Source organism: Brassica rapa, unplaced genomic scaffold (assembly GCF_000309985.2).
Source record: "Brassica rapa cultivar Chiifu-401-42 unplaced genomic scaffold, CAAS_Brap_v3.01 Scaffold0476, whole genome shotgun sequence".
Taxonomy (NCBI): Eukaryota; Viridiplantae; Streptophyta; class Magnoliopsida; order Brassicales; family Brassicaceae; genus Brassica; species Brassica rapa.
In genome coordinates, this window is record NW_022610417.1 from 62,322 (window position 1) to 75,710 (window position 13,389).

The window sequence follows — 13,389 nt, forward strand, 5'->3', positions numbered from 1 at the left end:
CTGAACGGTTGCAACCCTTCCTTGAACAGTCACAGTTGTTCATGACTTGTGTAGGTTAAGGCGTGGTCCTTTGGCCATAGGCCGGACACACGCACGGACCAGACAGTCCATACGGACGGTTAGGTCGAACGGTTGGAGTATCTGAATGGGTGCGAGATGCCAAGGGTCATGAGTTGCCAAGAGGCACGAGTGTCCAAAGGGTACTAGTTCCCAAAGGGTGTGAGTTCCAAACGGTGCCTTTGGTTCAATACTTAGGCCGAACCAAGTGGACAGTCCGCGGCTGCATAGTCGAACGGACGGACGGTTAGTTTAACCGGAGTGTTGTGTTGTAAGGTCTGATTGGTTGCAAGGCAATCCGGTTTGGTCTTGGGCCTTACTCTCTGGTATGGATCCAGGCTTTGGGTCGGATCAGGTAAGAAGGTCCGTGAGCCTCTGGGACAGACTTATAACTGGTCGATCGCACCTAGATCTTAACAAGACGGTTAGATGGGACTATGGACGATCCGGCTATGGTTGGATGGCTTTAGCCGCAAAGGCTAAGTGGGATATCTTACAATAAACCTTGGGTTGGTGAGTAGGATAGGCGCCATATGCATTATGTAGGGCGTAGACCAACATGATGGCAATGGAAGGCCGGTTATATCAGTACCTGCTAAGTAGACGATGGCTTATCAAGTCTGGTGGTCGGATCATGTTTCATGACGATGGTCGATGGCTGAGCACTAGTATGGATAGTCACGTTGCTGGAGTAAGAGTATTGATGTGATGCTTCTAGATATCAACCTTGGTGTTGATAGCTTCGAGATTGGCTAAGAGTCATGACGAAGTGTATGGCTAGTACTATGTGTCGTAGACCATAGATACTGAGCCTAACTGTGATTGTTCAAGGAAGGCCGTGTAAGATCTGATCATGGTTGAGTATGGACGACCTGACCTCTGAATGATGGTTCAAGGTGTCGGAACTAATCTGATTAAGGAATGCATCGTTTGGTATGAACAAATCATATATGTTGTTTGGGTTAAGTCCCAAAGCCGGTCAGGCCAGATGATGACTCATCAGTTCCAAGTCATGTGAGGATGGTTGGTTGATTGACTTTGGATCTAATGAGATTTGTCAGTCCAGAATATGGATTGGGTACTATTGCCTATATGGCAAGGGGATGTTTGAGTGTGCATGAACCGAGAAAGGCCAGATGCAAACCCTTATCCTTTCAAAGACTTCTCAAAGGTTACTTATGTCTGTGGGGATGGTTGGTTGAATGACTAAGTACCTAGGGGAGTTGTTTGATGCAGGAATCAAGATAAGGACCTTAAGTAAGATCATTGAGTGATCGTGATCCAGCTGTCAAGCAAGAGCAATTCGAGTCAATGGAGGACCGATGAGCTAATAAGCTCCGTAGATGTGGCAAAGGTATGATCTAGCATTTACTTATGTAGATCAAGATAGAATGGTTTACGGGAATGGAACCTCAGAATTGTATGGCTTGGTTTGGGTTTAGGATTGACCTTTAAGCTAATTGGTAGTTGAGTAAACTGACCAAGGCTAAGGTGATTCGACCAGACAAGTGTTAGATTGGTTTTAGACCAATGGTTAACTACAAAATAATCCGCTGCGTATCTGTTGAAAGGATCTAGGCTATTAATGACTAGGGATGTAGCATCCCCGATCCTAGGTAGGATCGTTGGGACGAGCCATGGTGCGAGGAGACGCACCAGATAGGTCATTTGGCCTAAGGACAAGCGTATCATGGCTCAAATAAGAAGGTTAAGGGTATCAGGAAGCTGAGCCTTAACCAGGATGGATGGAAGAAAGCTTAGGAGACTTGGCCGAGTAATCTAGCAGCTGGATAAGGTCGGGTACAAGCTCAAACAGCTGGGGACAGTGTGAAACCAGGTAATACGGTCCTTGGTAGCTCAATGGAGCTGATAGGTTACCTCACTCAGCTGAGGCCAGCTAGTGGCCAGCTCAACTCAGCTCGGTGAAGTGTTATGGTCCGGGCCGGCTTGGCCGGGTCATGGGCGGTTATGGGCTGGAGGTGATAGACCGCGGTCCACGGATCAGTACATGGAGCCGAACAAGCCTGGAGATCAGAACGTTCTGAACATTTCAACCGAGGTTCATGTTTTTCACCGTACCGGACAGACTGACCGTGCAGTGTACTGGACCGTCCCGCATACGTCCGGAAAGGAGCTTTGGCTGGAACCATGGCCAGATGACCGATCTGACCATACTGGGGCTTGTCTTTCCCGTCCAACTTCACATTTGAAGACATATGGTCGAGCTAGAATCCACTTTGGACGAGCTGGACGAGGTGACACTTACTTGGGCGAGCTAGACGAGCTGATTGAGCTAAGTGACACTATTTTGGAGCTGGATGAGCTGAGTGAGCTAAATTACACTAGCTTGGAACTGAATGAGCCAATTAACACTGAAGATGGAGCTGGTTCAGCTGCTGGGCGAAATGGGCCTTTTCAGCCCAAAGAAAAGTTCATATAAAGTTCATTATGGGATTGTTTCTTTCCATATTCGACCAGCCCTTTCCTCAGTCCATTTCAAGCACATTCTCATCTGAATACCAAGAGGGAGTCAGCAACGAAGTCTTGGTCGTGCATGGGAAAAAGAATTCAACAAAATCATTAATTTCGGTCTTTAGTCAAAGTCTTCATTTCTAGTTTCTATGTCTTGTTTTTAGCACATTCTTCTTTGGATTTCTACAACTTGTAATCCTATAAATAAGGCCTTAGAGCCACTAAATAAGACAGATTGTTTTCCCCTTTTGTTGACTTAAAACTCTTTGTTCTTTGTAGAACTTGTTCTTAGTTTCTTGGGGAGGTTATCTCCAAGTTTCGATCCTTCTTTTGTTGGACCGGTGCGTCACATCCGGCAACGATCGAAGTCTGGTAGTATCTTTGGGCTATTCCGCAACCCTTAGTGTCACCCCTCGATCCATCAGTTCTCAATCCTCTCGGATCTTAGTTCATATCAACCTTTCCGAAAGAGTGATCCTTATTTTGGTTCTATCAAGTGGTATCAGAGCCACTTTGGCTGGTTTGTTTTCATTTCATCTTTTCATCTTCTCATCTCTCCACGATTTTCTTTTCTTATTTCTTGTTGGATCCGGGCTGTTCCTTTACTCCCTTGTGATCGCCAGTTATTAAAAAAAAAAAAAAAAAATCGATCAAAAAAAAAAAAAAGGAGTGAAAGTTTTGGCTTGAATCACTTCTGAAGAGAAATCCAGGGGGAGTGGTGGAAGAGAAACCCTGCTTGCTGAAGAGAAACCCAGCCTTAGGACAGTTAAGGCGGATCCACACAAAAATCTCTTCATTGTTCTTTCTCTTTTCATTTTCCCACAAAGTTTGTTTTGGGTTTTGACTGCTGATTTTTTTACTGCCTTTCATCCTTTGAACCAGTGAAAGAACTCTGAGTGACCATCTAAAAATCGTGAGCTAAACACTTGAGAGTGTGAGGATTTTTATTTGCTAACTTTGTTAAGTGTTTTCAGGATGTTTGGACTTCTCAATAAATCAAAACTACAACAAGACGTCTACTTTCCTTTTAAAACTGTTTTTGAAAAGGAGCAATTGATTTTTGATAAGAAACAGTTTGCTTCTAATGGGTTTGACTTTGTGCAGAAACAAAAGAAGAGACAAAACAGGTGCGATGATGAGAAGTGGGTCAAAAGTGGTGATCGTCCCTTCACCAAAGCCAAGAGAAGCAACCGTGATGTGTCTGATCAGAACGAGCTTCAGACTTATGCCAGCTTGGAAAATATGTTGCATAAGGCGATTCATGTTGTCCGACAACTCAAAAAGAAGGGAAACAACAACACTTCTTCTGCACCAAAACAGCAAAGTAATTTTTCTTCTCTTTCAAATTCTGATTTGAAAACTAATGTGTTGTCTTCTGATAAAAGCAAAGCTGTGAAACCCACAAGCAAAGCTCATTCTACCAGGTGCTTCAAATGCCATAGGATTGGTCATTATGCTAACAAGTGCCAAAACCAGAAACCATTGGTGACTTTGGAGAATTAGAACGTTGAAACCGAGCCAGAAAAGGAAGATCCATTGCCAATTTTCGATGACTTCACATATGATCCAATGGAGGGGCTAGATGAAAAAAAAATTCTTGGTCATCAAGCAAACCAAGAAAGATCTTCTTCCATTCAAAAACCGGACCAAACTCAAGGTGAGCAATGTTCAGATTATGATTCCTTTGCTTATAACCCTTTTCCTTTTAATGTTCCAGATTTGAGGACAAATCTTTTTGAAGAGGGAGGGAATGATGTGCCCTGGATCGTAGACTCGGGCCAGGATGGTGCACAACTCGACCCAACCAAGGTTTCCCCATCGGATGAAGCAACCATGGTCGAGCCAGAAGCTAAATTTGGACGAGCTGGGCGAAGTGACACTTATTTGGGCGATCTGGTCGAGCTGAATCAAAGTGACACTTACATATCTGAGCTGGATGAGCTGAGTGAGCTAAGCGACACTAGCTTGGAGCTGAATGAGCTAAGTGACACTGAAGATGGAGCTGGTTTAGTTGCTGGGCGAAATGGGCCTTTTTCAGCCCAAAGAATAATTCATAACAAATTCAATTTGGGTCGGTTTTACACCAAATTCGACCAGGCCTTTGCTGATGGTCTCCTGCCCATTTGCATCAAGAAATATCAACAAAAGGAGTCAAAGTCGTGATCATCCAAGAGCCATTCAACACACTTATTTCTAGTCAAAAGTCTTAGTCTTTGATTATGTTTTCTAAGTTTCTAGTTTTCTACAAAACTCTTAAGTCTTTTTTTGACTCATTGTACTATAAATAAGTAAACTCTGCCATGAATAAAATGAGTCTATGTTTTTGAGTTTATTTCGTTTCTTCTCTGAGTGAGAGAGAGAGTTCTTTAGCTAGTTCATCGGTTTGAACCGGCTTGTTGATTTGGTGGTCAGCCAATCATCTTTGTGTGTCGTTTGGTGGTTAACCAACACACTACATTTGTTCTTAGGTGGTTAGCCTTAGATCGTGGGTATATCAAGAGCCATTCCGCATCTCTTTACGATCCTTTCAATCCATCTCAGTTCCAGAAGTGCCGTTTGCCTTCTCGGATCATATCCAACACCCAGCTAAAGTGATCCTCCCTATCCTAGGGTTCTTCAGTTGGTATCAGAGCCACTCTCTCGGTAACTCTATTATCATTCCATCTTCTTATCTCTCCATCTTCTTCAAACACTTCTTCTTCTACCTTTCTTAAATCCGGGCCCCTCATTACCATCCATATATATATATAAAAAAAAAGATTTACAATTTGATTCAAAAAAAAAAAAAAAAAAAAAAGTTCAAAGTTTGTTTTGTGGATTGGTGGTGGAAGAGAAAGCCTGCTGGCTGAGGAGAAATCCAGCCTTTGAGGTGGTTAAAACGGATTTCAAAAATCAAAAATCTCTTATCTTTCTATCTTGAGAAAATTCCCTTGTTTGCTTGGATTTGCCCATTGGGATTCTTTGATTTGTTCTCTTAGAACATTGAGTAAAACTTGTGTGTGATCACCTAAATCTGAGAGAAACACTTGTGTGGGTGAGGATCAAACACTTGAGAGTGTGAGGTTTTTATCTACTAACTTTTGTGTTGAGATTTTTCAGGTTTATGATTTTTGGTTTGCAAAGGAAAAGTAACAAGGAGAAGCCTCAACGAAATTCTAACTCTCAAACTCCTTTTAAATATCCTTTGAATTATTTTGATGAGTTTGTTAGTGTGCAGGAACAGCCAGCTGTAAGGAGAAAAACAACCAGAGATGTGGCTGATCCAAAAAGGCAACCCTTTCAAATTGATGTCCAACAAATTTGTGATAACCTTGTGAAGGGAGTGGACAAAGCCCTTAAGGACTTCAGCAAGAGCCAAAAGAAGAGCACATCTACACGTGCCCCAGTAGCTGAGCCATCCTTGTTCATCAGTAAGAAAGCCCAAGGTGAATCTGAAAACCATTTTGAAGAACTTAAAGATTTTTCAGATTCTCTACCCATTTTTGATGAATCTGATGAAGAGCTAATTGAAAGCTTGATGTTTTGTGAAAAAAATTGTGATCTTCCTTCTCTTGAAACTGAGTTTAATCTTGATAATGAACAAGCTATTGTAGAACTAACTGTTTTGCAACCGGAGCTTCCGAGTAGTCTTGTTTTGTCTCCACAGGTTTTTGAGGAAGAGCCACTGGATTTTCCACATCAGTGCCCATGTCCTGACACTAGGATATGTTTGGATGATGATCTAGGTCCTATCTTTGATGAGGAGGACGAACCTGGTCCAGTCTTTGATGAAGAAGCAACAAGCATCACATCCATTGCTATGGAGAATTATCTATGCTTTGATCCCGGCACAACTCCTGCCCCTTTACCTCCGGATCTTCAAGAGCACTGTGAGGAACCTTCTTCTCTTAATTCTCTGCCTGACATGTTTGTGAAAGTCAGTACTGATGATGTAATTCGTTTTGGTCTTGACAAGATGAAAGATTTTTTTGTTTCAAAATCTGTTTTTGATAACATGATTAATTCTTTAAAAATCTTTGAACCTGATAAATGTCTTGATCAATCACGTTTTCAAAGTGTCAATGGCATCACTTCTGGAATTATTTTGAGCTTTGATCAGTTCTTGGAACATAACAAAGGTTTTCATCTTCTTGGAAGGCCATTTGATCTTGATTTGCAACAAACTGATTTTTGTGCTGAAAAATCTCTTGATTTGTTTGTTTGCAAAGGAAATGGCTTTGATCTGAGTTCTTCTAGACATGTACTGATCACTGATGAATTGTTTGCATCCTCTTATGCCTTGGACGAAATTTTGATTCAGAAGTTGCTGGAACAGAAATCACTTAAAACTGAAAATGATTTTCGTGATCTTGAATTTTGTGGTTCTGTTTTGCAGCCTGATCTCTTAAGTTTTGAAACTGATAAGACTTGGTATTTTCTGAGATCATTTCGTGATAATGGTGTTGTCTTGAGTTCTGATGATATTTTGGTTTACAACACATTCTTTGAAAAATGCCTTGAACTTTTGATAAATGATTCTCAAACTGAACTTAAGCTTGTGTGTTCAGATGTTGGGAAGGATATGCCCATCTTGAAAATGAATACTGTTGTTGCATACCTTGATAAAATTCTTGTCTGTAATATCTACTTTGATGAGCACCTTGACAGGCTGAAAAATGTGCAATTTGTTCTTGGAAAAGATATCTTGATTTGTGATTTGAACAAATATTTATCTTGCACATTTGATCCTGGTCTTTTAGTGTTTATTTTGAGTATACAGGAAAGACAGGTTCAGCCTCTAAGAATTGAAAGCATTTACCGTGCCCAACAGTCTGAGTTTTGGAGAAGCTTTGTTGAAACCGGCTACCTTGATACCAGCGACAGAGGTTCAGTCCAAGGAGGATATGTCAACATTCAGAAGGCCTTTTGTCATGAATCCAATTTTCCCAGAAAGCCAACTCTAACGGTATTCACTGAGGCTTGGAATCGCATGAAAATCTTCACGGATGAAGAAGTTATGAATTTTCCAAACTGGAGGTTCTTCAGTCCATCTATCCGCGAGTACCAGATTTCTTAAAGAGATTCATGCCCCAGAAAGAATCGGCCTGAGCCAAAACCGATCCTCCATGAACCAAAGGTGTTTCCTCAGTCATTCTCCTGTCTAAACCAAAAGCACTGTAAGGATCATGAGTTGATTGCCTCTACTCTTCATGAAAATATTTTGAGACCGAGAATTTCAAAGAGAAAACATATTCTTACGTGGTTGAAAAACGTTTTGCTCAAACCTTTTCATGAATTGTGTTCATTGAGAACCGAGAATTTCAAAGAGAAAACATATTCTTACGTGGTTGAAAAACGTTTTGCTCAAACCTTTTCATGAATTGTGTTCATTGAGCTGTGCTTTGAAAGAGATTTTGTTTAGGAAAAGGCATGAACCAAAATTGCTTAGGCCAAAGAATTCTTTTGATTTCGTTCATGATGATAATTTTTCAAATTTGGCGTTGTCTCTTTATTTCCATAACAGTTTCTGACCTTGGCCTGATTTTGAGATTGATAAATCAATTTTTGGCAACCAGCTTACTTGCTTAATGCTTGCCCACGTCCTTGATGATTATCCTAAGTGCTTGGAACCTGTTTTTGGTGTCTTAAGGATAGAGAAACCCTTTGATTATTCCTTTACCAGATTTGATGTGGTTTCTCTAGTTGCTTTGAATAAACAGGATAAGCATGATCAGTTTCTAAGGAGAGCAAGCACCAATGGACGCCAAAGTACTTGGAATTCCTTGATGAAAATGACTTCAAATCTCCAAGGAAGTTTCTGTCCATATTTTTCATTCCCTGAATTTTCCATGAATTTTAATTCCTTTGTATCTGATTCATCTCTTTTTGATATAGGTACTTTGGATTTGAGGACAAATCCTTTTGAAGAAGGAGGGAATGATAGACCGCGGTCCACGGATCAGTACATGGAGCCGAACAAGCCTGGAGATCAGAACGTTCTGAACAATCCTTTCAACCGAGGTTCATGTTTTTCACCATACCGGACAGACTGACCGTGCAGTGTACTGGACCGTCCCGCATACGTCCGGAAAGGAGCCTTGGCTGGAACCATGGCCAGATGACCGATCTGACCATACTGGGGCTTGTCTTTCCCGTCCAACTTCACATTTCAAGACATATGGTCGAGCTAGAATCCACTTTGGACGAGCTGGACGAGGTGACACTTACTTGGGCGAGCTAGATGAGCTGATTGAGCTAAGTGACACTATTTGGAGCTGGATGAGCTGAGTGAGCTAAATGACACTAGCTTGGAACTGAATGAGCCAATTAACACTGAAGATGGAGCTGGTTCAGCTGCTGGGCGAAATGGGCCTTTTCAGCCCAAAGAAAAGTTCATATAAAGTTCATTATGGGATTGTTTCTTTCCAAATTCGACCAGCCCTTTCCTCAGTCCATTGCAAGCACATTCTCATCAAGAATACCAAGAGGGAGTCAGCAAGGAAGTCTTGGTCGTGCATGGGAAAAAGAATTCAACAAAAATCATTAATTTCGGTCTTTAGTCAAAGTCTTCATTTCTAGTTTCTATGTCTTGGTTTTAGCACATTCTTCTTTGGATTTCTACAACTTGTAATCCTATAAATAAGGCCTTAGAGCCACGAAATAAGACAGATTGTTTTCCCCTTTTGTTGAGTTAAAACTCTTTGTTCTTTGTAGAACTTGTTCTTAGTTTCTTGGTGAGGTTATCTCCAAGTTTCGATCCTTCTTTTGTTGGACCGGTGCGTCACATCCGGCAACGATCGAAGTCTGGTAGTATCTTTGGGCTATTCCGCAACCCTTAGTGTCACCCCTCGATCCATCAGTTCTCAATCCTCTCGGATCTTAGTTCATATCAACCTTACCGAAAGAGTGATCCTTATTTTGGTTCTATCAGGAGGGGTCTTGGCCTGAACCACCCACGGTCCGTGGGATCTTGGCCTTGGGCAAGGGACTCTGGACAAGGTTATGGGCCTGAATTTCGAACAGCCCAATGGAAAGGAAGAGCAGTTGGGCGGTTACTCCCGAAAAGGTGCAAAGGGGCAGTTTTGTGCCCTTTCTCTTTAACTGCTTGGTCGATTTCTCCAGGGCAGTTGGGGCTGGCTTTCTTTATAAATAGAGAATCCCTGGCACAGAAAATGGCACGAAATTCCTTAGGCAAAGCTCTGCCAAACTCATAACAGAAAGAAAGAAAGAGAGAAACCGGCGGTTAGAGAAGAGAACCGTGTGTGGTGGTGTTGGCTTGCCGGCGTGTACTGAGCGTGGGAAGGCCTGGCCGTGAAGATGGATACCAGACAAAAAGACAAGGAGAAGGAGAAGGAGAAGGACTTGCCTCCAGGGGAGAGAACGCCTAAGGTTAGTGGTGTAGACTGCAAGGAACGGCCCCAGGCCTGCGGATGATCCCTGCGGCCTTGCGGCCGGTTCTCTTGGCAGATGCATCAATTCTCTTTACTTCTTCTGGATCGCCTGTTCTATAGTGTGTTGTGATGTTATTGGATTGATTCAGACAGGGAACACTGGACCAAGGCCATGGCCGGTCCAGGGATAAAGTCCTAGGCATTGGCCGGACTGATCTATGGTCGGATCTCACATTCCGGGTCGGTTCCGTTGAGATCTGACTATGGGAATCTCTTAGTTGGGAGTTATCATGAATTGTCATGCATTTTATTTAGTTTTTGGGAATTTATCTGTGTATGTCCGAATTGGACAGATCCTAGTTCTTAAGGGCCGAACCATGCCATTCTAGACTTGTTGCTTAGGTTATCGGCCATATGTGTTCATGATGTGATTTATGTGGTTTCAGGACCAGACTTGGACCGTGGTAAAGGAAAGGTACCATGAAGTCTCAGGCCATGGGAAGATGTGTGGTGAATGGGTCCTTGTTGATAAGCGTGTAGTATTGATAGCCTTTTGTGCAACTTGTGAACTTATGATAGACTAAGTGTGTAAACTAGTAGATGAACTTATGAATGATGTATGGATCTCATTATGTTATATATATACAATCTATTTGCCCCTTATGTTTGTTTGTCTTGAATGTTATACTCGAACCTCACCTAAAGGAACTTGAACTTAACACCTAAAGGACCTTAAAAGACCGGAATCATTGTATAAGAATGGATGTTAAGGCCGCGGTTCATGGTTGGGCTAAAGAGCCGGGAACGGGCCTTACAAGTTGGTATCAGAGCATGCTTGATTCTAGGATTTGGTTGGGTTATGTGTTCACCACACATCTGGCTTGGGTCTGACGGTATGGTTGGGTAGAAAGGGTTGTTTGAGCTTAACCGTGTGTGTTATGAGGTTTGTGAAGTTCATGGAACTGACTGGTTTTTGTTTTGAACACCTAAGGGGACAAAGAAGGCTAAGGGCCGGAAAGGCAAGGAGGCGGCTGGTGCATCTGGACCAGTTGGGGAAGGGGGGATCAATCCTACCCAAGTGCTGCCTGCCAGAGTGTTGCCTACCGATGCGGGACTGGTAACCAATGAGACAAAGGAGGCTGTGGCGCCAACCTTGCCTATGGAGGTTCAGGTAGATAACCTGGGCGATCAGCAGGAGTTGGGACGTGAGGAGGAAGGTGAATCCTCCCATGCAGGAGACCAGACCAGTCGGGGAACGGGTGCCTTGGAGGCGGCCGAGCCGTCCATGCGCGAGGTGTTGGATGTGGTTAAGGCCATGGGCACTCAGATGTTGGCTTTCACTCAAGCATTCACCCCATTGGTGAATTCTTCCGTGGGCCAGGTCACACCAGCTCAGGACACAGCTCAGGCTACTCAAAGGGCAGCTCAGACAGCTGGGACCGCGGCTGGTGTAGCTCAAGCAGCCGCACAGGTAGCTCGGACAGCTGCAAGGACAGTTGAGGATCGAGCTACAGTTGAGGCTGATGTGATGGAGATCGATCCGCCTGTTCGTCCAGTTAGGAGAGTGGATTACTTGAGCTTGCTAGCTCACATCTCCAAGCTGGGTATGAAGCAGTTTGCTGGTAGTTCCGATCCCATTGATTCAGACGAGTGGAGGAGCAGGTAAGCTCGAAACTTCAGTTCAACTCGTTGTCCAGAGGAGTACAAGAAAGACATTGCAGTTCACTTCCTGGAAGGTGACGCACACAACTGGTGGTTGGCATTGGACAAACGCACCAATGGGACTATTTAGCGTTTTTCAGACTTTGAGGTTGAGTTCAACCACAAGTACTTTCCAGCTGAAGCGTGGGACCGCCTGGAGTCTCAGTTCCTGGATTTTTCCCAGGGACGCATGACAGTACGTGAGTATGAGGAGAAGTTCAACCGGCTCAGACTTTACGTAGGTAAAGAGCTGGAAGAGGAGACAGTGCAAATACGTAGGTTTGTCCGAGGCCTAAGGGTCGAACTTCGAACCTACTGCTCGGTTGGACACTTTCGGACAGTGTCTGAGCTCGTAGAGAGAATGGCTATGGTAGAGACCAACCTGGCCGAGGAGGCTAAGCAAAGGTCTAGGTGCCACGCGTCCACTGGTGGTTCCGGAAGTGACCGGAAGAGGAAGAGGGACACGTCCGAGGAGGGTAAAACCTCAAGTGGTAGGCCAGAGTGTTCCAAGTGCGGAAGGCGTCATGGAGGCGAATGCTGGAAGGCTATGGGAGCTTGTACTCGGTGTGGCAAGATGGATCATGCCGCTCGGGACTGTCCAGGGCCAGAACAAGGCCGCAGGCAGGGCTCAAGTGGGGGTGATACCAGGGGATGTCACCATTGTGGAAAGGTAGGACATTTCAAACGGGAATGCCCAAAGCTCCAAGCGGAACAAGAGAAGGGCCGCGGTGAGGCAAGCAAACCAAGCCAGAGCCGGGGCCAGACCTCTAACCCAAGGGTTTACGAGCTGTCCAAGGATGAGGACGAGATTAAACCATTCAAGTCGATCAGTGGTAATGATTCTAGGCTTATTCTTTTTCCATTTGGTAGAATTGCATGGTACGGAACCTAGAACGGATTAGATACTTAGATTGAGTCTTTGTAAGGACCCTAAGTATTGGTGGTGTGGAAACATACGTTCTGTTCGACACTGGAGCTACACATAGTTTTGTGAGTCCAGGGTTGATCGGAAAGGGTTTGTTCCAAATTGGGATGAGGGATGATCCGTGCATAGTATATGCAGCCGGTGGCCAAGCGATGCATTCCTTGGGACTGGTTAGGGACGTCCCAGTGATGATCCAGGACAGGGTAATGCCTGTGGATCTGGTGGTGGTCCCCCTTAAAAATCACGAGGTGATATTGGGTATGGACTGGCTTGGAAAGAATCAGGCCATCTTGGATTGTCACCGGGGAAGGGTGCAGTTTGAGAGTGGGTGTGGACCCCCGATCAGGTTCCAAGGTATTAAGCCGGCCTCAAGTTGCTTAGTGGTATCAGCAGTCCAAGCAGAACGAATGCTTGAGAAAGGTTGTGAGGCTTACTTGGCCACAATCACCACTAAGGAGGTCGTGGGGGGGTGGTGACCCAGAATGGATACCGCTGGTCAGTGAGTTCGAGGATGTGTTTCGGACGCTACAGGGTATTCCCCCTGATAGGGCAGATCCGTTCATAATAGAACTAGAACCAGGGACGGCCCCATTGTCTAAAAGTCCCTATCGAATGGCTCCTGCCGAAATGGCCGAGCTAAAGAAACAACTGGAAGAGTTGTTGGACAAGGGGTTCATACGCCCAAGTGTGTCGCCTTGGGGAGCACCAGTCCTGTTTGTGAAGAAAAAAGATGGTAGTTTCAGGCTGTGCATTGATTACCGAGGTTTGAACAGGGTAACTGTGAAGAACAAGTACCCGTTGCCCAGGATTGATGAGTTGTTGGATCAACTCAAGGGAGCCAAGTGGTTTTCCAAGATTGATTTG

At 44.1% G+C, this 13,389-nt stretch overlaps 1 long non-coding RNA gene across 1 annotated transcript; it reads left to right on the forward strand.

Moving 5' to 3' along the window:
- The first annotated feature begins 1,593 nt into the window (after nt 1–1,593).
- LOC117130432 lies at nt 1,594–5,415 on the forward strand. Its single transcript, XR_004453824.1, has 2 exons — nt 1,594–3,025; nt 5,150–5,415. It is a non-coding gene; the product is annotated as an uncharacterized LOC117130432 (long non-coding RNA).
- Nucleotides 5,416–13,389: the final 7,974 nt, after the last annotated feature.